Here is a 25,493-nt window from a genome sequence, read left to right as displayed (position 1 = left end):
CTCCGCCTGCCAACCTAGCAGTTTGAAAGCACCCTCGGGTGCAAGTAGATAAATAGGGACCGCTTACCAGCGGGAAGGTAAACGGCGTTCCGTGTGCTGCGCTGGCTCGCCAGATGCAGCTTGTCACGCTGGCCACGTGACCCAGAAGTGTCTGCGGACAGCGCTGGCTCCCGGCCTATAGAGTGAGATGAGCGCACAACCCTAGAGTTTGGCAAGACTGGCCCGTACGGGCAGGGGTACCTTTACCTTTACCTTACCCCAAACTCACAATCAAATCACATATCATGTCTGTGGCCACAGCATGAACCACAAAAATCATACTCCACTGTTTCGTTCAAAATATATTTTTTCTTGTTTTCCTCCTCTAAAAACTAGGTGTGTCTTATGGAGCGAAAAATACGGTAATAAAACATCAAACATTGAAAAAACAAAACTTCCCTATACGGCAGAGGTTTTCAACCTTTTTGAGTCCATGGCTCCCTTGACCAACTACATTCTTTCTATGGCTTCCCTGTGGGGCTCAGGAGCCCAGTTATGCCACCCCTTGTCTGCAGAGGTGGCAGCCCCTCACCCCTTTTTGAACATGCTCTCTTGTGGAGTGTCTCCTCAGCCTCCTCCCCTCTTGGGGGTCCTCTGGTCAGTTGTAGGTGTCGCCCTTGGTCTCTGAGCTGCCTCCCCGCCCTAAAGAGAGGTGCCTCCTCACACTGCCCCACAGGGGCCTGGGAAGCACCCCCTGGCCAGCTCCAGAGGCACCATTCGCCTGTGGTACCCAGGGCTGCTGCAACAAACAGCTGTGCAAGCCTTTGAGAGGCAGAGATGCAATAGGGCATCAGAGGAGGGAGGGAAGGAAAGAGGGACAGAGGCCAGTGTTGCCCACGGCACCTCTGATCATCATTCAGGGCACCCCAGGGTGCCACAGCACACGAGTTGAAAACCACTGCTATACAGGATTGCCTTCAAATGGCTCGGGGGTCAGATAACTCCATACCCTCCCAATACTTCTCCAATGAAAATGGGGGTTTCCTAAGAATAAGTGGGACATTCCGGGATCAAATCTGAAACCGGGGCAGCTTCTCTAAATCAGGGACGTCCCTGGAAAATAGGGACATGTGGAGGGTCGGAAATATCCCCACTCTTGAAGAGGTCAATGTGACTTCCTTTCCGAGGGAAGCCTGCCCTGGCACCAGGCTGGGCGGTTCTGCAAGCAGATCCCCTGTTTGTGCATTGTAGGAGGCTTCGCACCGGCTAAATTTAGCCAGGCTTTGAGCGAGAGACAGAGAAGGGTTGGGTTATGCCTGCAACCTAAGAGAAAGCCGCTAGCAAGTCCGTTCAGGGCGATGGGTGGGGAATCTCAGGCCTTGGGGCCCCAAATGCAGACTTCCAAGTCGACCTGACCTTCCAGATTCTTGCTGTAACACAGACCACACCCCTTAACTGAAGCCACACCCCTCTGTCCAGGCCAGGCCACACCCCTCACAAGCCTTGCTTTGCACATTCCTCGAGTGTTTTTGCCTGACCAAACTGTGTCCTGGCGTACCTCTGATAACGCCTCTAGCCTGATAGGATGGCAGATGGAGAAGGGTGATGTTGTAAGAAAAATACGGTTGATATGTGGAGATACAAAAAGCCATCTTCCAATCTCTAAAGCAGAGCATTCCAAACTTTGGTGCAGTTTTTAGACGTGCATCATTTCATGACGCCGTAATTCAGTTTTTCTGGGACGCCGGTGGCGCTGTGGGTTAAACCACAGAGCCTAGGACTTGCCGATCAGAAGGTCGGCTGTTCGAATCCCTGCGATGGGGTGAGCTCCTGTTGCTCTGTCCCTGCTCCTGCCAACCTAGCAATTCGAAAGCACGTCAGAGTGCAAGTAGATAAATAGGTACAGCTGCGGCGGGAAGGTAAACGGCATTTCCGTGCACTGCTCTGGTTCGCCAGAAGCGGCTTAGTCCTGCTGGCCACATGACCCGGAAGCTGAACGCCGGCTCCCTCAGCCAATAAAGCAAGATGAGCGCCGCAACCCCAGAGTCATCCGCGACTGGACCTAATGGTCAGGGGTCCCTTTACCTTTACCTTTACCTTTAATTCAGTTTTACCAGCAAACCTTTCCAGCCCTGGGAAGAGCGTATGTGTGACTGCGGCTACACACTGCAGCCGACACACTTATAGGTTGTATGTTTATGTTGTGAACGGCCCTGCGATCCTCGCATGAAAGGCGGTATAAAAAATTAAATAATAATAACAACTCTGCGTGCAGAGCAGAAGCTCTCAGCCACAGGTTGCAGCCTTTATCACCGCCACCATCATCCCTGTGGACTGACCCAGTTCCCTTTGGCAAATTGCAGAACCCTAGACTTGGAAGAGGGACGCGGGTGGCGCTGTGGGTTAAACCACAGAGCCCAGGACTTGCCGATCAGAAGGTCAGCGATTCGAATCCCCGCAATGACGGGGTGAGCTCCCGTTGCTCGGTCCCTGCTCCTGCCAACCTAGCAGTTCGAAAGCACGTAAAAGAGCAAGTAGATAAATAGGTACCATTCCGGCGGGAAGGTAAACGGCGTTTCCGTGCACTGCTCTGGTTCGCCAGAAGCGGCTTAGTCCTGCTGGCCACATTACCTGGAAGCTGTACGCCGGCTCCCTCGGCCAATAAAGCGAGATGTGCGCCGCGACCCCAGAGTCGGCCACGACTGGACCTAATGGTCAGGGGTCCCTTTACCTTTAGACTTGGAAGAGACCCTGAGGGTCATCTAGTCGAACCCTCTGCAGTGCAGGAATCCTTTCCCCCCCAAAGTAGCCCACAACCCTCAGTTTAAGAGTCTCACACAGTACCAACTAAGCTACCCTGCAGGCAATTGTTCCCTGCACCATCCCTGGAAGGAGGAACGCATCCCCACCTTTCCTGCACATTTCTGGGTCGCTCCACTAGGAAGCAGCAGAGGCATGCAGAACCGGCGCTGCTGATGTAAATGACATATCTCAGCAGTTTAGGAGAGGCAAAGGCGAGGGAGAAAGTGGCTGCCTTTAGAAAGACCTTTGTCCCATCTCCCTGCTAACGTTTCCTCAGCAGCTAACTTTCCCCAGAAAGAGCCTGTCGGATGAGGCCAACAGTGACCCACCGAGCCCAGGATCCTGTTCTCACAGCGGCTGTCCGATGCAACAGGGCCTGAGCACCTCTCTGGCCATTTCCAGCAACTGATACTCACCTCCCCATTATTACTATTCTATCCTCACACCAACCCTGCAGAGCAGCTCAGCCTGAGGGAGACCGCTCCCTCCATGAGCTTCTCTCAGGGCTGAGGATCCCAACCTTGCTCTGTCCCGGGTCCCAAGCCTGTTTGCCACTATATGCACAGCAACGCTAACTCTCCCTTTAAGATCACTGCTTGCGAGTGGTGCAATGACCCATTTCATTTACCGTATTTTTCGCCCTATAAGACGCACCAGACCACAAAACGCACCTAATTTTTGGAGGAGGAAAACAAGAAAAAAAATATTCTGAATCTCAAAAGCCAGAACAGCAAGAGGGATCGCTGCGCTGTGAACGCAGCAATCCCTCTTGCTGTTCTGGCTTCTGGAATAGCTGCACAGCCTGCATTCGCTCCATAAGACGCACACACATTTCCCCTTACAGTGGTGCCTTGCAAGACTAAATTAATTCGTTCTGTGAGTTTTGTCTTCTTGCGATTTTTTTCGTCTTGCGAAGCACGGTGTCAGGAAAGTTTTGGAAAAGCTTCAAAAATCACCAAAGTCCTTAAAAACCTCAAAAAAGGCTACCACACCGCGTGCTATGAGTTGCTCCTCGAAGTCAAGTCACAACTGTATTAACGGTGTTAAGAAACAGGAAACAAACTTGCAAGACGTTTCCGTCTTATGAAGCAAGCCCATAGGGAAAATCGTCTTGCAAAGCAGCTCAAAAAACAAAAAACCCTTTCGTCTAGCGAGTTTTTTGTCTTGCGAGGCATTCGTCTTGCGAGGTACCACTGTACTTTTTAGGAGGGAAAAGGCAAGTCTTATAGAGCAAAAAATACAGTATTTTTTTGCAGCGAAAGTTGGCCTCCGCTTTGAGAATCCTGGAAAGGGCTCACCCAGCTACTGGGAAGTTCTTCCTTGCAGGGGAAGCCTGTTCCCAGAAGGGGGTGGGTGGGGGAGGCCGGATCGATTGAGCAGGGCCTGCAGCGAGAAACCTGAGCGCTCAAGAGAGTCGGTGCCGGTGGCGAGAGCCTCTGCTGAGGCTGCTCCTGGGTTGGTTTGCATCTGCTGCAGCCGGCCAAATCCCCCCTTCCTCCTCCCAAGAGCCAGTCTGTCTGTCTCTCGCAAGAGGACGCCGTGTCCCGCAGAAAACCCTTGACAGACAGCTGCCCTGGCAGAACTGAAGGCCGGCAAGCTCTGAAGTGGCTTCCCCGGATAGATTTTGGAGAACACTTTGAGAGAAGCAGTGACGTTCTTATCACCAGGAGTGCCAGCTTGGGTACCCGGGGCTGTGGGTGCAACGCAGCTGTTGTAAACAAAAATTGCCCTTTTCCCTTATGGGGTATCCAAGAGCCCATATAGAGTCCTTACATAGGTTCCCTATTGGTAGGAGAAAATAACAGAGGCCAACCAGAGAATATTGAGAAGCAAAGCTGCTAGTAAGCTTGATCTTTATTGATCTGTTGCAACAGGGTGCTCCCCTCACCCGCAGGAGAAACCCAGAACAATGGCGCGAAAGGTGCCACCCTGTAGATCAAGACCACCCCCAGAAACATCATACATACTTCACAGAAGGGGTGTAACCTAAGACCACCCCTCAGATACATCACACCTACATCACAGAAAAGGCGGTCTAAAACAGAAATCTTAATGTTTTTATCCTGTCGTTGTTTATCTCCTGTCTGGCAGGTTACTTGATTGGATTGCCTGGGGAACCTGGCCAGTCTTTTGTAATGATAAATACTCAGTTCCTGGGCCAGGTCACAGGCTCACACCCTATTCATATCTTAAATGTGCCCTTGAGACAGGATTTGTGAGGAAAGAGACAATGGGGAGGTTTCCCACTTTGACATTGCAGAGAAAACATTTACTCAGTTTAGGAATCAAAATGGTTCCAGGTCGGTCTTCCTGTGCTGATCTATGTATGTGCTTGGTTGGTACACTTATGAACATTACCATATATCTAAGACCATAAAATTCCTATCACACAGCATCCATGGCCCTGGCACCAAAATTTGTGGGTGCGAAGGCCCCAGCGGACCCTCCAAGTGCCCCTATTTTCCAGGGATGTCCCTGACTTAGAGAAGCCCTCTCAGATTCCGAATTGATCCCTGTCCTCGGAAATCCAGCTTGCAGTTTCTGCTGTTCACAGAGGGAGAAGGAAGGACAGCAACCTGCTGGTTCAGATAATGCGGGGAATTTCCAAAGGTGTAGGGAGAAGGGAAACAGAACAAAAATAAAATCAGGGAAGTGGCTTCTCGTATGCCAAGCCTTCATTTCCACGACCTTAGGTCCAGTCTAGCCAAACAGTGAACTGTGAAACAGGCTGACTTGTACGTTGCTTATGAGTATTCCAGAGTATTTTCCTCCCTTGATTATGAATATTCCAGGCCCCTTGCCCTTAAACATTCAGCTCCCATTAAAACCGGACGAGCAAGTTTCTAGTCCCCTTTACTTGCGGAGATGTAAGGACGACCCCTCCAAGTGTCCCTCTTTTCCAGGGACAAATTCTGGATTTACAGAAGCCGTCCCGGTTTCTGATTTGATTCCGGAATGTTCCGCTTTTCCTTAGGAATGTCCCTCTTTTCATCAGAGAAATGTTGGAGGGTCTGGAGTTATGTGACCCCTGCTCCCCTCGAGCCAAGGAGATAAGTAACTATACAACCTTTAGAAGACATCTGAAGGCAGCCTAGTATAGAGAAGTTAAAAAAAATGTTTAATGATTTATTATGTTGGAATAATAATAATTATTATGGAATAAAAGGTAAAGGGACCCCTGACCGTTAGGTCCAGTCGCGGACGACTCTGGGGTTGCGGCGCTCATCTCGCTTTACTGGCCGAGGTAGCTGGCGTACAGCTTCTGGGTCATGTGGCCAGCAGGACTAAGCCGCTTCTGGCGAACCAGAGCAGCGCATGGAAACACCGTTTACCTTCCCGCCGGAGCGGTACCTATTTATCTACTTCACTTTGACTGTTATGTACTGAAGTTCTCACCCTGGGCCAGCAGTGGGATACTGTAGATAGTTATGCAAATGAAGGATCGAAAGTGACGTTCAGTGATTGGATAGTTTTAGAAAGCTGTTACAGTAACAAGGTACTGGAGCTCTATATAAGCAGGCTGACCGAACCCTTCATTTTAGTTCTGTTCTAGCCTCTGAATAAAGAAGAGCTGTTTGAAGAATCGCTGTGTCATCTGATATGTTCACCCACAACTTAACATTGACGTGCTTTCGAACTGTTAGGTTGGCAGGAGCAGGGACTGAGCAACGGGAGCTCACCCCGTCATTGCGGGGATTCAAATCACCCACCTTCTGATCAGCAAGCTCTAGACTCTGTGGTTTAGACCACAGCCCCACCCGCGTCCCTATTATGGAATAGGACGTCCCTATTTTCATTGGAAAAATGTTGGAGCATATGTAAGGAGAAGTGTGCCAGTAGGATCCTGGCCCACAGTCTGCTTGGCCCCCAACTCTCAAATGCAGGCAACAGCCTCAGAGAACCACAGACAAAAGTCCCATGCCATTATAGAATCACAGAATGGGAGAGTTGGAAGCGACCACGAGGATCCTATCGTCCAGCCGCCTTGCAATTCAGGAATCTTTTGCCCAACGTTTACAAAAGAAGGGATTCTAAATATTCAAATAAACAGAATAAAACAATGTCAACAATAATAAAAAGACTATTGTTTCCTTTTGTAGCTTCTGCCACTTCCCTACTGCAGCTTCAGGGCTGACAAAGGAGAAAGTGAAACTAGATATTTGAATTCTAACTTCGTGTGGCGAGTAAACAAAAAGCTACTTCTGGATCCTCAGCTCGGAAGGAGCAGGTCAGAGAAGCCAGACTTCCCAGGTAAGGGCAGAGATCAGCTGGGGGATGCTTTAAGACCCCCCTAGGAGGGGAAGTAGGATGGGATCTACTGAGAGGTCTCTGGAGGATGATAGTTCAGTGGCAGGACACCAGCCTGGAATGCAGAAGGATTCAGGCAGAAGGACCCAGCCATGCTTAATTTATGCAGACTCATTGTTATTGTTTATTAATCTCTCTCATAACAATTTAACGACCCATTGTATAATGAAATAGATAAATAAAAGGTAAAGGTAAAGGTACCCCTGCCCGTACGGGCCAGTCTTGACAGACTCTGGGGTTGTGCGCCCATCTCACTCTATAGGCCGGGGGCCAGCGCTGTCCGCAGACACTTCCGGGTCACGTGGCCAGCGTGACAAGCTGCATCTGGCGAGCCAGCGCAGCACACGGAAACGCCGTTTACCTTCCCGCTAGTAAGCGGTCCCTATTTATCTACTTGCACCCGGGGGTGCTTTCGAACTGCTAGGTTGGCAGGCGCTGGGACCGAACAACGGGAGCGCACCCCACCACGGGGATTCGAACCGCTGACCTGACGATCGGCAAGTCCTAGGCGCTGAGGTTTTACCCACAGCGCCACCCGCATCCCGAAATAGATAAATAGCAAACTATAAATAATAATAAAATAGCAAATAAATAATCCATCAACAGGTTAACTTTATTTATTTCTATTCACTTATGTACAATATTTATGGCCCACGCTTCAGTGGATGTTTTCAATCCCCGACTGGGGAAGTAATAAAAATAAATAGAGGAAAACAATAGTTACAAAACTTCACAAAACCACACAGACAGGCCCATTAACCGACCAATTAACAATTCCGTCCTAAGGAAAACTGCAAGGATAAAAATTTAAATGTCCAATTTAACCTGACATTGTGAGTAATAAATTTAGTAGTAAAAACAATTCAAAAAGATTAAACAGCCAATGGCAACAACATGCCTACTGCTGTTGCTATATGAATAATAATAATAATAATAATAATGATGATGATGATGATGATGATGATGTCAATCAGTTGGAATGAATTAATCAGAATGAAATGAAATGATTAATGAACTAAGGTTTGTTTAACTATGTGGCAAGCCTGGGAAAAAATTGGATGTTGTTGTTGTTGTTGTTATTGAATGTTGTTGTTGTTGCTGCTGCTTTCTTCCTTTCTATACATTTTAAAGAACGGGCAAGCTACGATAACCAAAACACAACTTTAATATGAAAACACAATTATATTAAAAACCAGGTTAAGGCCATTTAAAATTACAAAGTGCATTATTATTACTGACTACTGTTGCTGCCTAGATCAAAACAATTAAGAAAAATTCCCTGCGCGCGTTCCCTAAGCTTCATTCCACCCACTCCCCCCGACCCCATTCAGCTTAGCCACCCACTATCTATAAAGATAGCTAGATAGTAATAATAATTATTATTTATTATTTATACCCCGCCCATCTGTCTGAGTCTCCCCAGCCACTCTGGGTGGCTCCCAATAGATAGATGAGGGTAAAGAGTGATGAAACACGTCCGGATTCCATTCGACAGCCGCCACATCCCGGGAGCTCCCTGTTCTCTACATTCTCTCCCACAACCCTCAGTTATTTGACAGCTGGGATAGCTCAGCTGGTAAGAACGTGAGACTCTGAATCTCAGGGTCTTGGGTTTGAGCCCCATGTTGTATTAAAAAAATATATATATTCCTGCTATTGGATTACTGTATTAGATTCCTGTTATGAGATGATCTTTGGGATCTCTTCTGTGAGACCACCTAAGCGCCTCCCATCTGAAGCCCCGCCCCCAGTCTATTGCCAAAGGGGTCTCTCCAACTATAGAGATGGTACATGGCGGAGAGATCACCCCCCGGCCGGAAGCCGCGCATAGTCCACAGGGGTGGGGGGAAATGGCCATCCTAAACTTCCCATAATGCCTCGCAAGCGGGTCTTCTGGCCGGGGCTGATGGGAGTTGGAGTTCAGCCTGCGGGCTTTTCCACGTATACTTGGAGTTTATCATATATAATCAGGCTTCCTCAAATTCAGCCCTCCAGATGTTGTAGGCCTACAACTCCCATGATCCCTAGCTAGCAGGACCAGTGGGCAGGGATGAGGGGAATTGTAGTCTGAAAACACCTGGAGTTTGAGGAAGCTTGTATATAATAACAATGTAGATTATTACTCTATAAGATATTATAGATATGTCGCCAGATGTCAAAGAAATAAGCAACTACCGGACTTTTAGAAGACATCTGAAGGCAGCCATTTAATATTTGATGAATTATTGTATTTTAATATTTTGCTAGAAGCCACCCAGAGTGGCTGGGGAAACCCAGCCAGATAGGCGGGGTATAAATAAAATATTATTATTACTATTATTATGTATCATTATTATTATTATAGCACACAAATCTAAAAAAGATATAACACAGAGATATACATAACACACAAACAATCTCTCAAAGGACCCGTTGACGGCATTTTATCATTGCACTGTGGAGAGTGTATTAACGTATGGTCTCTGTGTGTGGTTTGGGAGCTGCACGGCCAGGGAAAAAACAATGCTGTCCAGGGTTGTAAAGACTGCAGAGAGAATAATTGGGTGCACTCTTCCCACCTTAGATCAAATCTATGCTATCAGGTGCCATAAGAAAGCGGCAGAGATAGCGCAGGATAGTACGCACCCCGGAAATGATCTCTTCCAGCTTCTGCCTTCTGGAAGAAGGTTCAGGGTTATAAAGACCAGGACTAGCCACCTGAGAAATAGTTTCTACGCAAATGCAATTCTGGTTTTAAACGCAGCATAAGGGGTCTCTATAGTACAGTGTATTTTAAAATGGGGTTTCAGGGTTTTTTGAATGTTTTATGTAGTTTTTCAATTTCATTGTTCTGCATGGGACAATGACAATAAAGATATTTTATATCGTATATCAGGACGTGGGTGGCGCTGTGGGTTAAACCACAGAGCCTAGGGCTTGCCGATCAGAAGGTTGGCGGTTCGAATCCCCGCGATGACGGGGTGAGCTCCCGTTGCTCAGTCCCTGCTCCTGCCAACCTAGCAGTTCGAAAGCACGTCAAAGTGCAAGTAGATAAATAGGTACCGCTCCGGCGGGAAGGCAAACGGCGTTTCCGTGCGCTGCTCTGGTTCGCCTGAAGCGGCTCAGTCCTGCTGGCCACATGACCCGGAAGCTGTACGCCGGCTCCCTTGGCCAGTAAAGCGAGATGAGTGCTGCAACCCCAGAGTCGTCCACGACTGGACCTAATGGTCAGGGGTCCCTTTACCTTTTTAAATATTTTGCTGGAAGCCTCCCAGAGTGGCTGCGGAAAGCCAGCCAGATGGGCGGGGTATAAATAAAATATTATTATTATAACGTATTATTATAGCAATGGGACGCGGGTGGCGCTGCGGGTAAAAGCCTCAGCGCCTAGGGCTTGCCGATCGAAAAGTCGGCGGTTCGAATCCCCGCGGCGGGGTGAGCTCCCGTCGTTCGGTCCCAGCGCCTGCCAACCTAGCAGTTCGAAAGCACCCCCGGGTGCAAGTAGATAAATAGGGACCGCTTACTGGCGGGAAGGTAAACGGCGTTCTGTGTGCTGCGCTGGCTCGCCAGATGCAGCTTGTCACGCTGGCCACGTGACCCGGAAAGTGTCTTCGGACAACGCTGGCTCCCGGCCTTTAGAGTGAGATGGGCGCACAACCCTAGAGTCGGGCAAGACTGGCCCGTACGGGCAGGGGTACCTTTGCCTTTTATTATAGCAAACCAATCTACAAAAGATATAACACAGAGATATACCTAACATACAAATGTAGAGGAATATTGTATATATTATAAAAGGTATTAAGGTCACAATAATGTAGATAAATTAAAAAAATACAATATATATTGTATGTATTGTAAAAATACCCCGGCGCGACTTTGACATTCCCTATTTATTTATTTTAAACAACAACAAAAACCAAGCCCCTCCCGCCTCCCCCAGTTTCCTCCTTAGCAGGAGAAGCCACAGAAAGTCCTGAGAAGCGAGGGAGGGAACCCGGAAGTGTCGTCACAGCCCGGCGGCCCCTCCCTCCCGCTCCCTTTTTTTCCGGACCGGAAGTCCGCGCCCGCCTCCTGCAAGATGGCGAACCCGGAAGTCGGCGAGAGCCCGAGCCAGCCAGCCGAGGGGAGCCGGGAGCCCTGAGCTGGGGCTGAAGCGGCGGCAGCAGCGGCCGCCTGGCCTGGCTCCTCGCCTCCGTGCCGGCCTTCGGGCGCCTTAGTCGGGAGGAGGAGGAGGGCGAAGTCAAGGTGAGAGCGACCCCCTCCCCCTCCCCGGCCCCTCCCACTCCAGTGACGTCAGCAACGCCCCCTCCAGCCAGCCCCCCCACCTGCCCGCTCCCTGCCCCCCCTTCCAGCTGCTCCCCTTTCCCTCCCTCCCCAAGCCCCTCCCCTTCACCGACGTCACAACACCCCCCCCCCAAGTTCAGCCTCCTCAACCCCCAACTTTTATTGGGGAGGGGGTGTCTGTCCTCCCCTGCTTGCTCCCCTTTCCCCAAATCCTAGTCTTCTCTCGGGTCCCACGGGGAGGGGATTGATTGGCAGCTGGAAGGCAACCCCCTCGTTTCCCCTTCTCTCTCCCCCCCCCCCACAACTCTTTTTGGGTGGGGGGTTATTTTGGGGGGGAGCAATTTGGGGGTTGTATTTTTTGGGGGGGTATAGGGGAGCCCAATTAGAGTCCATCTCCTCCCGCTCTTAAAGGTGGATTGGTTTTGGGTTGGTGGGGGCCTTCCTCCTATGGCTTTCTGCTTTCCCGATGGGAAGGGTGGGATGAGTTCATCCCCCAAAGAAAGGTGTGTGGGTGTGAAAGAGAGACACCCCCTATTTGCACTGTAACTTTAACCGTCCGGGGGTCCTTTACCTGTTACCTGACTCTAAAGCAATCCGTCCCACTTTAAACAGCCGCTACTTCCCTGCTCCCTCCCCAAAAAGAGTCGGGAGTTGTAGTTTGATAAGGGTGCTGAGAGTTGTTAGGGGACCGGTCTCTCCCTATGTGATGCTATGGTTCCCAAAGCTCCCTGAGAAGAGGGGTGGATCGTTAAACCTTTGGAGTTTTGTTGGGGGGGGGGTCGCCCGTCGTGAACTACAGCTTCCAGGAGCTCCCTGCGGAGGAAGCTGGGACGGTTTACAGCGGGATGATACCGCTTCAGGCGTACAGTTTCCATGGTTGTTCCGGCCAGTAGATGGTGTTGTGGTGGCAGGAGGGTCAAGCCGGATAAGTTTTATTCCACCTCTCCACAAATTTTCACTTGTTTCTGTTCACTAATCCAGTACTCCCTGCGTTTCATTTTTGTGTGTGTTCCTTCCTGCTTCCCCTTGTGGTTCCCTCCGTTTTCTCTTGCTTCTCCCCAGATTGGGGGGGGGATGGGACTGGTGGTCGAGGGACCTCCATGGAGGACTTGGGGGATAAAGCTGCTTCTTCGGAAATCGAATACACACCTGTCGGTGTGCGTTGTTACATCATATATGTGTGTTTGTTTTTTTTAAAGCAAAGAACTCTGCTTTGACAGAGAGGTTGGGAAGCAAAAATGGGGTCTTAACTAGTTCAACAACCCCTCCAGTACAGTGGTACCTCAGGTTAAGTACTTAATTCGTCCCGGAGGTCGGTACTTAACCTGAAACTGTTCTTAAACTGAAGCACCATTTTAATAATATTAATAATAATAATAATAATTATAATAATATCATCTTTATTGTCATTACCCCCTCTCGGGGACAACGAAATTACTTAGCTAAAATTATTTAGCTAATGGGGCCTGCTGCTGCTGCCTCGCCGGCGGAGCACGACTTCTGTTCTCATCCTGAAGCAAAGTTCTTAACCCGAGGTACTATTTCTGGGTTAGCGGAGTCTGTAACCTGAAGCGTATGTAACCCGAGGTACCACTGTAATTGGAACAGGAGGGAGCAACAGGCTTCCTTCATAGAATTCTAGAATTGTGGAGTTGGAAGGGTCATCTAATTCAACCCCCCTGCAAGACAGGAATGTGAACTTACTTCCTCCCCTCCACCCCATTTCTTTCTCCCCACTCATCCTCCAACCCCTCCTTATTGGTCAGTGGCCGGACAGAGAGACCTTCCACACATCTTATCTCTGAGTCCTTCCTGCCTGCGCCTCGTTTTTCTCGCATCTCTAGACTCCTGTATAGGGGGGTCTCTGCAGAAGGGCAGAGACCCTCTTCTCTAATGGTTCTGTCACCCCCTGCACCCTGACCTCCCTCGCCCGAACGAGGAGGGGGCAGATTCCCTTGGCAACCGGAGACGTATCGCTTCCTCTTGTTTCCAGATCGCAAGAAGATGTACAGGAGAAGATGGACTTTTCTCCTCTCTCTCTCTTCTGTGATTCATCCTCTTACTTATAGTGTTCCTGGAAGCAGACCTCTGACCCTGTCCTGGTTATCTCTGTCCTGATGGAAGCGCAGTCCCTCCCACCTGTTGAGCAGGGGTGTGTTCTTTATGAGTGCGGAGCAATTGCCCAAATGTCCCTTTTCCGAATGCTGGGACAGAGACCTCTCAAAATACAAGCCGTTCCTTTTTTTAAATAAAAAATCCTTGTCAAGCTTCCGATCCACAGGCCAAAGGGTCGGAGGGGTCAGCACTTTTGCCCTTCGGGTCTTGAGGCCTGGACTGGTTAGAGATCTGAACAAGTCCACCCCCCTTCTGCTGAGCAGAGCTCTCAGTGGGGCAGCTTCTCCTTAATTGTGGCCAATTATGGTCCCACGGAAATAGGTCCCACTGTTTGATCGTTCTTGGCCTGGCCCCGAGTTTCTGAAAGCCGGCTGGACAGGGGAAGGAGTTTGCGTTGCCATCAAAGACTTTTGTGCATGGGGCTACTTCCGAGGAGTCCCCCTTCCGCCTGTCAGGATAGCGAAGATACCACTTCTCCTTCCTTAAAGAAACACACGACTCTTCTTTCTTGTGGCTGTTCCTTCCCCTCGTCTACTTCCTCCTCCAAGAGAAGGCTGTAGCTCTGCTGCAGAGCACCTGTGCTGCATGTAGAAGACAGGGCTGCTTGAAGCTGACTTAGCTTGGTGTTCTCTGCACTCCTCAGCTGTGGCTTTCCAGGATTTCAGATTGGGAGCCTTTCCCCGGCCCTCCCTGAAGATGCCGGGGATTTGAACCCGGGACCACGCTCTCCCACTCAACTGCACCCCTTGCCTCCACCTCAATAAGAGTTAGATTTGCCAGGAGGGTTTGCTCCCCACTGTTCATAACTTTCCTGTCGTTTCTCCCTGCCCCATGGCTCCTTCTTTGAGATCCTTTTCCCTTACTTCCCCCTTTTTTGAAAGGTGCGGTGATTACCGTATTTTCCGCTCTATAAGACGCACCAGACCACAAGACGCACCTAGTTTTTGGAGGAGGAAAACAAGAAAAAAAACCCATTCTGAATCTCAGAAGCCAGAACAGCAAGAGGGATCGCTGTGCAGTGAAAGCAGCAATCCCTCTTGCTGTTCTGGCTTCTGGGATAGCTGCGCAGCCTGCATTCGCTCCGTAAGACGCACACACATTTCCTCTTGCTTTTTAGGAGGGAAAAAGTGAGCCTTCTAGAGCAAAAAATGCGGTAATTGGTTGGAAATCTCCAGTGAATTAGCACCCCTGTAGTAAGCACAGCTGTTCTGATTCATTTCCTGGAGCGCCTTCCTTAAAAGGAGCCCACAACACCCCCTCTGGCCAAGGGTGTGGCCGAGCCTTGCTAGCAGCCTGGTGCCCTGAAGGCAGCTGGCTCTGGGGTGTGGCAGGCCAGCTCTTTCGAAAGCTGATTTGCCGTGTGCGGGGACACCAGGCGTGCCGCAAACTCCTGACCTCTTCCTGGGCTGTTGCGACATGCTTTGGCATCTGCGTGGCCCAGATTTTGAAACGGGGCCCGCTGACGTTCCTGCGTTGCGGGGGTTTGGGCTACATGACCCGTGGGGTCCCTTCCAATGCTATGATTCTGGGACGCTGCCCCAGTTTTGCCTTCCAGCCTGGAAGGCTTAAGCTTGCTAGGCTCCCTTATAGCCGAGCCGTGCAGACAGCATTAGGAGGAATATAGAAAGCTACAGATAAATTGCAAACATATTGAAACCTCGGCAGGATTATTGTAATAACCTGCAATTTCACAAGAGCGTATGTTTAAAGAAGATGAATAAATGAACAAACTAAGTTAATTTGGATATGCAGAAGGTATTAAAAAGTAAATTGAAGGAGCCGCAGAAAGTGGGGGAAGGAAGTCAGGTTTTGAAATGTTGAAATGATTGTAAAATCAGTCAAATGCATAAATCTGAAAAGTACCGTATGTAGGAATATAGAAAGCTGCCTAAGTGACGTATGGCTGCCTCTTGTGGCGGAGAGTCCCTTAAGCTAATTATGTTTAGTCTGAAGTTGTACTTTTGCCTCTTCTGGCTCACCAGACCTCCTTCCTGGAACGTTTTCTTTCCTTCTGAGTTTCCTTGTATATCTTGCTCTTCCTCTATTTTAGGGGGTTGGACTAGATGACTCTTGATACCCCTTTCCAGCCCTGCAGTTCTATTATTCTGTGAGGTCAGGACGACGTGCATGGTTCTGTACAATCCATGCCTGGGGGAGACACCAAAGGGGGCCCTCCCTTTGGAGGTGGAACGAGGGCATCAGCCAGCCCACTTGTGCTAACATTATAGTCTTAATGGGGATGGTGTTGTAACTGGGGGGGTTGTTGTTTATTTGGGGTGGGGCTGTTTTAAATTGTTCTTAAGTGTTAGCACAGTCATCCCTTGGTTTTTGAACAACTTAGTTCTCGAACGTTTTGGCTCCCAAACATCGCAAACCTCCCGGAAGTGAGTGTTCTGGTTTGCGAACGTTCTTTGGAACCCAAACGTCTGAAGGGGCTTCCGCGGCTTCCTGCAGCCAATCAGAAGCTGTGCTTTGGTTTCTGAACGTTTTGGAAGTTGAACAGACTTCTGGAACGGGTTCCGTTCAACTTCCGAGGCTGTATTTTGCATATTTTTGGTTCTCTAAGGCTATACTACTACATCCTACTATACTACATATACTAAAAAGGTAAAGTGACCCCTGACCATTAGGTCCAGTTGTGACCGACTCTGGGGTTGCGGCGCTCATCTCGCTCTATGGGCCGAGGGAACCGGTGTTTGTCCACAGACAGCTTCCAGGTCATGTGGCCAGCATGACTAAGCCGCTTCTGGCGAACCAGAGCAGCACACAGAAACGCCGTTTACCTATTTATCTACTTGCACTTTGACGTGCTTTCGAACTGCTAGGTGGGCAGGAGCAGGGACCGAGCAACGGGAGCTCACCCCGTCACAGGGATTCGAACTGCCAACCTTCCGATCGGCAAGTCCTAGGCTCTGTGGTTTAACCCACAGCGCCACCTGCGTCCCTACTACATATACTATGTAGTACTACTACATATACTACACCCTTTTAAATGCGTTTGTGGAAGGGAGTTTCTTGTTGTTTTCGTTTTGACCATTCCCTTGTGTTTTGAACCACCCAGAGCTCTTGTGATGAAGGGCAGTAAATAAATCTTAATAGTATCCTCCAAACCACCCTGCGAGGTAGGTTAGGCCGAGCGTAGGAAGCTGACAAAGGATTGCCCAGTGAGCAGAGCGGGATCGGAACTCGGGACCTCTGGGATATCATAAACGCTGACGGGTCTTTCTGAGCCTGCGCCCTTGCTTTGACACAAAGGAACTTGCAGCCAGCCTCCTCCACGTAGCCAGGATTAGGCGCTGGGGTCCCTGTGGCTTCTTGTCAGGCTTGAACCCATCGTGCGTCTTCTTTAGAAAATCAAGTCATCACCTCTTATCTGACTCTTCTCCCTGCGAGGGTTTGACGCCACTGTCAGCAAAACCAGCAAATCTGGCTCTGTTCAGCCCTAGGGCAGGGCATGGAGAAACCCTGGATTTTTCAGCAAACTATAGGCATGCCTCTTTTCTCTTGCCGGAGGGAGGCCTTCTCTGCACGACACTGGGAACTGAGTTTACCCGAGGTTTCTTTTCTTCACGGCGCAGGGAGCCGAGCGCCTTAGCTGCTGACAACTCCCCGGGAAGGTTTCGTTGCAAAAGAATAATTGAGGTGCGCAGAGGGGGGCTCCTTTGAAGCCGGGTCAGGTGTGTTGAATGTTGACTTTGGCAAGGAGGCCCCGATACGCTCGGGAGAAGCTCTGAGCTGCCTGCCCCAACAGAAAAGCAGGTTCCAGGAGGAGCGTCACGCGGGGAGGGGTCCCTTGCGCCGTCGGGGCTCACGGATTTCGGCGGCTGCAGGGATGTTTGGGCTCGGTGCGGCTTTCGTGAAACGGCCGGGGCAACCGAGGAAACGGACGGTATGCAGTTTTCTTTCAGGTCTTGGCATGGGTTAGGACTCTTTGGTGGCAGGTTCTGGGGGTTCGTACCCATCCTTTCAGAATGTGGGGGATTCCAGGCACCTGGGAGCTTTTTCCCGATGGGGACGTAGGATGCCCCTTGCTGTCAACCCAAAGCCCATTTGGTTCAGTATTGCCTGCGCTGACTGGCAGCGGCTCGCCAGGACTTCATGCAGCAGGTTCTTTCCCCAGCCCTCCCGGGAAATTGAACCCTGGACCGTCTGCATTCAAAGCAGGTGGCCTGCCACAGAGCTGTAGAACGGAGCCAGACTCCAGTCCTCGTGGCTCTGAACGAAATAAATAGGAATGTAAGAGACTGTATTGTTTTTAACACTCGATTGGGAGCCGCCCAGAGTGGCTGGGGAAACTCAGCCAGATGGGCAGGGTATAATATAAATTATTATTATTATTATTATTATTATTATTATTATTATTATTATCCTACCCCACAAAGTAGAATCATGGAATTGTAGCATTGGAAGGGAACTCCAAGGTTCATCTAGTCCAACCCCCTGAAATGCAGGAATCTGAGTCCCTACCTGTATACAGTGGTGCCTCGCAAGACGAAATTAATTCGTTCCGCAAGTTTTGTCGTCTTGCGATTTTTTTCGTCTTGCGAAGCACGGTGTCGGGAAAGTTTTGGAAAAGCTTCAAAAATCACCAAAGTCTTCAAAAACCTCAAAAAAGGCTACCACACCGCGTGCTATGAGTTGCTCCTCGAAGTCAAGTCGCAACTGTATTAACGGTGTTAAGAAAAAGGAAACAAACTTGCAAGACGTTTCCGTCTTGCGAAGCAAGCCCATAGGGAAAATCGTCTTGCGAAGCAGCTCAAAAAACAGAAAACCCTTTCGTCTTGCGAGTTTTCCGTCTTGCGAGGCATTCGTCTTGCGAGGTACCACTGTACCTATGACTTTATTTCATCTGATCCATCCACTGCAGTTATTAAGTTTGCAGATGATACCACCATCATGGGTCTAATTACAGGTGGAGATGAATCAGCGTATAGGGAGGAGGTTCAAAAAGTCTCCACATGGTGCCTAGAGAACAACTTGCACCTAAATAGGAGGAGATGGTGTTGGACTTTTGGAGGAAGAGAGGGGAACTAGCCCCGTTGTATATCGGGGGGGGGGGGGCTGTGTGAAGAGAGTCTCATCCTTTAAATTCCAGGGAGTTTACCTTAGTGAAGACCTCACTTGGAAATTCAATAGAACCCAGGTGGTTAGGAAGGCCCGACAGAGACTCCCATTTCCTCAGGGTCCTGCGAAAGGACAATGTCAAATAAAAATTGATCATCTCCTTCTACCGGGCCACAATAGAAAGTGTCCTCTCATACTGTATTACAGTGTGGTACGCTGGTTTGACAGCCGCGGACAGGAAGTCCCTACAGAGGGTGGCGAATACGGCCCATGACATCTTGGGCTGTCCCCGGAGTTCGCTAGATGACATCGCGGGAGACCGCTGCCTCGGGAGAGCGAGGCAAATTCTTAGGGACGACTCACACCCTGGCCAGCACTTCTTTAATCTCTTACCTTCGGGAAGGAAATACAGAAGTATAGTGAGCCACACCAACAGGTTAAAGAACAGTTTTTATCCGTGGGCTGCTGAATGGACAAAAATAGTGGTGTAATTGACTTCTGACAAGCACACAGAGCGCGAACAAGACTGAGTGTATTGGGGGGGGGGCTTGTTTAATTTCACTGCACACAGGTGGTGTAGTGACAATAATTTATTATTATTTTGCTCAACACGAAGCTAGAACCTGAAATTAAGAGTCTCATGTTCTTAAACTCATGGCACATCCAGCTCAGAAACATCTGTACTCACGGGATGTGACTCTCCAGGGTTTCAGGCAAGGGACCTGCATTTATATATGCGTTACGTCTGTTGGCATCTGTCAGTCTCCAGAGACAGTAGTGCACACCTCCGGGGGGTGAAGTCAAACAGCTGTGCTAGCAGTAATGACGTGATCTCCCTGTACAGTGGTACCTCTGGTTATGTACTTAATTCGTTCCGGAGGCCTGTTCTTAACCTGAAACTGTTCTTAACCTGAAGCACCACTTTAGCTAATGGGGCTTCCCACTGCTGCTGCGCCGCCGGAGCACGATTTCTGTTCTCATCCTGAAGCAAAGTTCTTAACCCGAGGTAATATTTTTGGGTTAGCGGAGTCTGTAACCTGAAACGTATGCAGCCTGAAGCGCATGTAACCAGAGGTACCACTGTACCTGCCCACCTGACTCTGTCATGGATACTTTAGTTGAGATTCCTGCATTGCAGGCTATTGGACCAGTTTATCCTCAGGGGGGGGGTCCCTTCCAACTCCACAATTCTGTGGTCCTATGATTCTCACCCCCTGGCTTCATCCTGCTCTGGCTGCTGCGGTGACGGTATTTGCAACCGGAGCTCGAACGATGGAAAAGTCGAGGAAGAGGCGGCGTGACAAAAGTTTGCAGAATCATGTAGGGCAGAACTCGCGGCCTTCCAGTGAAGCTGAGCGTTGGATGATTCAAGATGGGATGTAAAAAGAAGTCTTCTTCATGCAGCACAGAATTAAATTCTGGAACGCTCTCCTGCGGGAAGCAGCTGATGACCACCAACCGGGACAGCTTTAAAAGACGATTAGGCAAAAAGAATGCCAAACCTGAGGGAGCCTGGTGCTGATAAACCTTTTCTGGATTTCACATCTTGCATGATTTCTCCCCACCCCACAATCACAATGTTCTGTAAATGAGGGTACCAGCAGTTCAGTGTTAGAAACTCAGATATATATAATGCAATTCTCAAATGACACCTTAAACCTAGGTTAAGGTCGCACAACACAACAGAATGTCTAGGCACCGGGGGTTTTTGTGTGTGTGTGTGCAATGAAGTTTCTTGTTGTTTATTTCCTTTCTATATGTTTTAAAGAACAAATCGCAATGTGGTTTACAGCACTTTAGTAAAGGTAAAGGGACCCCTGACCATTAGGTCCAGTCGTGGCCGACTCTGGGGTTGCGGCGCTCATCTCGCTTTACTGGCTGAGGGAGCCGGCGTACAGCTTCCGGGTCATGTGGCCAGCAGGACTAAGCCGCTTCTGGCGAACCAGAGCAGCGCACGGAAACACCGTTTAACAGCCTTTACCAAAAGTGTCGTGGGCTTTGAAGACACTCGAACTCAGGACAAGAGGGAGAAACGTGCTAAGAGGAAGGCACGCTTGACAACTCCCACCCGGAGACCTATGTCCCCACTGTGGAAGGATATGGGGATCCAGAACTGGCCTCCACAGTCACTTACGGGCTCAATGTTAAGACCGTGTTTCTGGAAGACAATCTTACTATGAGGGATCACAAGTAGAAGAAAAAGAAGTATGGGAAATGAGCTTTGCGTGAAAAACGAGCTTGGCGTGAGAACCCGCTGGCTGGGCGATAAAACTTAAGTGCCCCGTCTTCGGATAAAGCTCGCCCCCTGTGACTTTTAGCACCCAGTGTATTGACTTTTGTGTTAACAAAGAAAAGTGCAGGGAGGCGTCTCGGATTTACGCTGCTGCTAAAAGGCATGGAATATTGGGCTTGGGTGTTCTTGCCTGCAGATGGGAACCCTGACAAGAAAGCGATGCCTCTGGACTTAGTCTTGCAAGGGATCTGCTTGTTACGTAGGAATCAGGGTGGATAAAATGATTAAAAAATTAAAAATTAAAAAAAAATAGATTTTTTTTATTTAAATCAGATTTTTTTTATTTAAATTGCCCTTTTAAAATTTAAATTGGATTTTTAAAATAAAATGCTTTGGGAGGAAAAACCTTTCTACAGATAGTTTTCTATTTAAGTTACATTATAGTCGAAAGGCTATTCATCAGGAAATAAGGATTTTAAAAAAGTTTTTCATGTGTGCTAAAACTCATTCTTAAGGTGTGTGGGTTTTTTTCCAATTGTTTAACCACATCAGTTAACAAACATGGATACATACGCCATAATGTTATTGTTTTAGTTAAAGAAATTGTTTAAATTGTTGTTAAGGAAATGATTATTTTTCTCCTTCCAATAAAGCACAGCAGAAATGTTGTCCAAATATAAACAGTTAGCTTATTAAACCTCACAGTAGTTTCTTAGTAGTATATGACCAAATCAGTAATTTTCGATATAACTGTAAAAACGTCTCTGGAAATTTATTATTCCGAAAATGAAACATTTGCCTGGTTGTAAATATTAAGATGATACCAGTAAGAATGAGTCTGCAAAAGGAAAAAAAGATTTAACTCAAGTCTTACTGACTAGTCATTTAAATCTTGATTTAAATCAACTCCACCCTGGTAGGAATCCTCTAGGTGCGAACCTTCCATCGACTGCTAACTGATGTGGGGCATTTGTAGGGCGCAGGGAAGCAGCTTTTGCTCTGGGTTTTGTGTTTTTGTGTTTGCGCGACCGAAACGGAGAAAAAGGACTGAATAAGCAAAGGTGATCGGGTACTCGATAGGAAACACCAGATGGGGTGTGGTCCGGCGGGGGCTGACTCACTGGAACTGAATTCTCCTCCCACCATGGCATAATCCTGGAAAGTTGCGGGCACCTCTTGATGTGGCTGATTGGCAGCGAGATCAGGGCAGGCAGGAGGAAGTGTGCTTTTAAAATAACCAGCAATTAACCGACGGGGGTTGGCTGCCAGGGCGTGTTTGCGATTGGCGCTACCTTAGATGACTTTTCTCAAATAGCGTGAGAGAAAGGAACGGGCCGATTTGTGGTGGTCTCCGGAGGCAGCTCGGTTTCCCCTGGTGCTGTTGCCGGTGTTAGGAACTCAGGTGTACAAGCTAGGCGCCAAATGGCTCCTTAAATCAGGGTTGCGGTCGCCAAAATGTTGCCTCAAGTAAAACAAGGGTCTTGTTTTTCAAAGGATGGATTGACTGTGATGGATTCTCAGTTAAACATCCGGCTTAACTGCATCCCAGCTCCTGCCAACCTAGCAGTTCAAAAGCACGCCAGGGCAAGTAGATAAATAGGTACCACTGCAGCGGGAAGGTAAACGGCGTTTTTGTGCACTCTGGTTTTCCAACCCCTTACAATGCAGGAATCTCAGCGAGAGCATCCCTGGCAGATGACACACCCCTCCTCCCAGGCCTCTGGTCTGATCCAGCACATTCTCTCTCCTTTCGAAACACTTTCTTCCCCCTTTATTTTTGCTTATCAGCTGGCGGGAAGGGAGTAGCAAGCAGTGGGGTTTCACGGTTGAGGAAGTGGTTTTTCGTTCAGAGCAGCTGGGCGGGAGGGCAGATCTTTCGGCTTAGCGCGGCTCGCGTGTTAAAAAGGAGCGTTTCCCCCTCCGCTTCCGGCGCACCTGGCACGTTTCGGCACCATGGCGGTGCTTGGCCACCACTCTTTGGAAAGCCGCGGCCGGCAACCTCGGGGCCAAGGAGATGGGCCTTAGGCCCACTGGCAGAGTTCCTGCTTTGAAAGCCAAGGGACCTCTGATTCCATCTCAAGCTAAGCACAGAAAGGGGACAGACTTCTTTCTGCCTGAGGCCCTAAAGGTAAAGGGACCCCTGACCATTAGGTCCAGTCGTGACCGACTCTGGGGTTGCGGCGCTCATCTCGCTTTATTGGCCAAGGGAGCCGGCGTACAGCTTCTGGGTCATGTGGCCAGCAGGACTAAGCCACTTCTGGCGAACCAGAGCAGTGCACAGAAACACCCTTTACCTTCCCGCCGGAGTGGTACCTATTTATCTACTTGCACTTTGACGTGCTTTCGAACTACTAGGTTGGCAGGAGCAGCAGGAGCTCATCCCATCACGGGGATTCGAACCGCCGACCTTCTGATCGGCAAGTCCTAGGCTCTGTGGTTTAACCCACAGCGCCACCCACGTTCCTGCCTGAGGCCCTAGAGAGAGTTAAACTGCGGAACTCCCTCCCACTGGACGCAATGGTGACCGCCAATTTGGATGGCTTTAAAAGAAGATCGGGCGAATTCATGGAGGAGAAGAGGGCTATCGAGGGCTGCTTGCCACTCTGGCTGTGCTCTGCCTCTGCCCTCGAGAGCGGTTCGGGTTCCCAGTTTCCGGAAACCCCAGGAGAGGAGAGTGTTGCTCTCGTGCCCAGATCCTGCTCATTGGTTCCCCCAAAATGGCATCAAAGCTCGCCAGCTGTGCTGCCCAGTGCAGGAAATCCACTGGCACAGTATTCCTGATCAGGAGCCATTCAGCTAGGGACTATTTTTAAAGAGAGCTGGGATTTCCAGGAAGTCAGATCTCATCGCCCAGGAACGCATCCTGCGGGTTTTCTGTCCTGACATGGAATTGGTAGTCACAGCCAGTCAGAGATGTGTGGCTACGACATCCCAGATAAGATCTGACTGCGGGCCGTACTTATCAGCCAGCGGAAATCTTCCCGGAGGCTCTGTGTCATCCGAGGCTGGGCCGCGGAGTTTGCAAATGCCATTCTGCATCTTCGAGGGACCTTGAGCAGCTAACCCGGAACCGAGCAGCGGCAAGCCAGCGAACCTTGCGCTGGTAAAAAAGGTTTGCTCCTCTGCAAATGGAGAAGTTGCCTTGAGGAAGTCAGAGTTAAAAGGCTTGTCATGTCTGAAAGTTGCTTGCCTGCTTGTTTGTCGTCTTTTCCTAGCGTGTTTGGAGAGGCAGCCTCTGCGGTTTTTCCTCTGCAGTCAAATTCGCTGCGCAGCGATCCCTCTTGCTGTTCTGGCTTCTGAGATTCAGAATATTTTTCTTCTTGTTTTCCTCCTCCAAAAACTAGGTGCGTCTTGTGGTCTGGTGCGTCTTATAGAACGAAAAATACGGTGCTTAATTCGTTTCAGAGGTCCGTACTTAACCTGAAACTGTTCTTAACCTGAAGCACCACTTTAGCTAATGGGGCCTCCTGCTGCCGCCGCGCTGCTGGAGCACAATTTCTGTTCTCATCCTGAATCAAAGTTCTTAACCTGAAGCACTATTTCTGGGTTAGCGGAGTCTGTAACCTGAAGCGTATGTAACCCTAGGTACCACTGTACATGACTTGGATGGAGAATAGAGAAGGTTGTGTGTTTAGAAACTAGCCTTCTATACAAAAGCGAGTTCTGCCTTCATTGCACCTACCCACTTTCGCCTCTGGCCCTGCCAGCCACTGGTGTGTGCCCCCCCCCCCCCCCGGTTGGGAATTCAGCCCTCAGCCTGAGAAAAAGTCCCCCAACCCTGCTGTACTCCCTGGCCTACCTCGCAGGGTAGGCGACACACCTTGGAGGAAGGTTGGGGTATAAAAGATGAAGAGATGAGCCCACCTGTCTTGGGTGCTTTAGTTGAGGTTCCGGCATTGGATGCGGGTTGGGCTGGATGACCTCTGGGGGTCCCTTCCAACTCTGCGACTCCGTGATCCTCCCACAGGTGAGGCAAGTATTCCCTGTGCTGCGTACTGCTGGCGAAGCACTAAAACTCCGGTTTCCCGCCAACCGCGTTCTCCGAAACGGCACGGCCCTTGGGGGAAGAGCTGTACCACGTGGATTTTCAGAACGTATAAATCACTACTCCCCACCCTGACCCTTAGGGTTCGCAGCATGTTTTTTTTTTACCATCGCTCTGCCCGTGGTCCCATCTATCAGGGCCGGCTGAGAGCTTATCAGCTCAGATAATTAAACGCTGCCTCTTGGGAAGCTGCCGGGCACCCCTCTAAACGCACACCGGGCAATCGAATCTTGCCCCGGAGGGATCGTATTTCGGTGTGCCGGTTAGGGAACGCTGGCTCAGCAAGAGTCTCGCTGCTCGGGAGGCTGACCGCTCCGTTCGCACGGCCGGAGAAACATTTCGGGCGTCTAGGAAGCGTCCCTGCAATCTTTCGGGGCGGCTAGAGTAAAAAAAGAGATTGCAGAGAGCTCCAGATTGCAGAGAACTGAGCAAAATGGCCAGAGTTTTCAACCTTTTTGAGTCCACGGCTCCCTTGACCAAATGCATTCTTTTTCTGCGACACCCCTGTGGGGCTCAGGAGCCCAGTTATGTCCCCCCTTCCTTGCAGAGCTGGCAGCCCCTCACCCTTTTCCGAACACCCTCCCTTGTGGAGTGTTCCCTCGGCCTCCTCTCCCCTCCCCTTGGGAGTCCTCTGGGCAGCGGCCCCTGGTCTCTGAGCTTCGCCCAAAGAGAGGTGCCCCGAAT

General features: G+C 49.6%; 1 protein-coding gene across 2 annotated transcripts in view; it reads left to right on the top strand.

The window, feature by feature from the left end:
• The window catches only part of SBNO2 (strawberry notch homolog 2), a 108,008-nt gene that overhangs the window by 595 nt on the left and 81,920 nt on the right, over window positions 1–25,493 (top strand). Inside the window, exon 2 of one of the 2 annotated variants that reach the window (XM_028713313.2) lies at window positions 6,882–7,032. The gene's annotated coding sequence lies outside the window, so the exon portion shown is untranslated. Of the gene's footprint in view, window positions 1–6,881; window positions 7,033–11,010; window positions 11,314–25,493 lie in introns of those variants that run through there. The other variant, XM_077921923.1, reaches the window with a different exon arrangement.

The sequence above is a fragment of the Podarcis muralis genome, chromosome 18, assembly GCF_964188315.1.
Source record: "Podarcis muralis chromosome 18, rPodMur119.hap1.1, whole genome shotgun sequence".
In the NCBI taxonomy this organism is placed as follows: domain Eukaryota; kingdom Metazoa; phylum Chordata; class Lepidosauria; order Squamata; family Lacertidae; genus Podarcis; species Podarcis muralis.
This window is presented reverse-complemented; position numbering and strand designations above follow the sequence as displayed.